Raw genomic sequence first — 2,213 nt, forward strand, 5'->3', positions numbered from 1 at the left:
GAGGAGGGGAGGGAGCTGAGGCCCCGAAGTGCAGCCTCGATCAAGGGCCCGCTCCAGAACCGGGATGCGTCCGGCCCCGAGGGCGCGGCGGGCAGCGGGACCCTGACCCAGCGGCCCCAAGTCGGAGTCCCGGCTGACCCGGGCTCCTCGGACCCGGGCTTGCAGTGGACCTCGGGCCGTGGGCACCAGCGCTTGCGGCAGAGCAGTTAGGGTGAGTGAGGGTCCCGGCGTGGGTGAGGGTGAGCAGGGTGTTGCGGGACAGGGGGCCACCCCAAACCAGGGTGAGGCTGCAAGGTGGAGGAAGATGAGCTGGAAAGGGGGCGAGTAACGGGACCGGGGTAAGAACCTCGGGGGCGGTCAGGGCGGCAAAAGGGTGGCGCGAAGTGTTTTCCGATCCGGCTGCCGCCTCGGCCCGACTCCCAGCGGTCGTGGCTCAAGACCTCCTCTCCTCCGAGCAGCCGGGCGAATTGGGTCTGAGGACCCAAGAGCATAGGGAGGACAGCGCCAACGCCAAAGGAACAAGGTTAGGATGAGACAAGCAGAGCGGTGGTCTTGAAATTGGTGTTTGCAGAAGAAGAAAGGCCAGGGTTGAGGGCCCGGTACTTGGCGAATATCGATGTGGAAATGTGTGTGATGAGAACACTGGACTTCAGAGCCTTTGATGCAACAGGGTCGTCAAAATTAAAGCAAGGAGCATCATATATAAATAATAATCTATGATCAAGAATTACCAAAATATAAGCCATTACCCAAAAAGCAGAGCTAAACGGCATAACTAACAGAGTACTCGGGACTTTAAAACCACAATAAAATAATAGTCATTCTCAAAACGAAGTAAAAACTGTAACCCCAAATTTGAAAGAATCATAGACAAAGTGATGGAACAATGTGAGAAGAATGTTAAAATCAATAGTATTAAAATCAATAGCAATAGGATAAGAAAGAGCAATAGTGTCAAAATGATAAAACCGTAGGAAAAAGGTGAACAATGAAAATACTAATATTAGTATTGACAGAATACTATAATATAATTTATTATTGATGCTATAGTGAATTATTAAAATAAATGTTAACCAAAATCTTAAGAGCAATAGTACTATAAATAAAGACAGCAACAAGAATTGCTAGAGTAATATGACAATTTATGACCAAGGTTTTAATAGTCCCAACAACAGTATAAATAATGATAGAGTAATAAGAAGTAGTGTACCAATGTGATGAAAAAGAATCAGAGTATTAAGAGCTACAACAATATGACAAATTATGACAAAGTAACAAGAAGTAATGATGTGATGAAAAATAACTAGCGAATTAAGATCCATAACATTACAAATAATGACAAAGTAAAGAGATATTGTAACAATGTGATGAAGAATACCTGGAATATTATGAACAATCCTAACAAAACAAGTAACGGTAAAATAACAAAAAGTATTATACGGATGTGAAGAAAATTAATGTGAATATTGAGAACAATAATATTATGTTATGGTAAAAAATTATGGAAACTGTGACCAAGAACAGAGACTGAAGAACCAGCCACGGAAACATTTTAGGGATACAGAGTAAAAATAATAATAGATTAACATGACCTATTGGAAGACTGTATTTAATGATTGCCTAAGTATTAGTAGAATACTAATAGAATTACTAACATGCCAGGAGGCCCTAGAATGATGTGACAGGAAAGCCATAACAACATATTTGATAATGGTGAATTAACAAATCAAGCCAGTACTTTAACCATACAGTATTAAAAATAAAAGCACTAATAACTAGTGTGTGATAGGATAGTTTTAATGTTATTGAACTGGCCAGAATACTACTCTGATAATAAAGATAATTAAAATGCTTAAAATAGTATAAACTATTAACAATTCCCCCGACACAAGAAAAGTATCACCAGTAATCTAGAAATGGAAAGAAAAATGCTATCCTTAGAAAACGAGACAGCTGAAAAGTGACGGACCCAAGCGCACAGGGCGCGGAGCCGACCGGCCGCGCCCGCAGAGGGCTCTAGGAGCAGGGCGAGCGCCGGCCGCGGCCCTCGGCTGATGCCGGACCTGCTGGTACCCGAGTCCCAGCGCGCCGGGGCTAGGGGTCCCGAGCGGACCGGACCTCGGGTCTGCTCGTGCCTGGCGGGAGACAAGGAACGAGCGGGGAGCTCCAGGGAAGGCGAATCGTCGGGATGTCGGAATGTGGCTGCGTGGCTG

The 2,213-nt window shown here is 44.8% G+C and overlaps 1 protein-coding gene across 1 annotated transcript in view; it reads left to right on the top strand.

Moving 5' to 3' along the window:
- Nucleotides 1–18: 18 nt before the first annotated feature.
- TBX4 (T-box 4) overlaps nucleotides 19–2,213 on the top strand; it is a 32,505-nt gene continuing 30,310 nt past the window's right edge. Inside the window, exon 1 of the mRNA XM_010861589.1 lies at nucleotides 19–211. The gene's annotated coding sequence lies outside the window, so the exon portion shown is untranslated. The remainder of the gene's footprint in view (nucleotides 212–2,213) is intronic.

This window comes from Bison bison, unplaced genomic scaffold, assembly GCF_000754665.1.
Source record: "Bison bison bison isolate TAMUID 2011002044 unplaced genomic scaffold, Bison_UMD1.0 scf7180017864472, whole genome shotgun sequence".
NCBI classification, from domain to species: domain Eukaryota; kingdom Metazoa; phylum Chordata; class Mammalia; order Artiodactyla; family Bovidae; genus Bison; species Bison bison.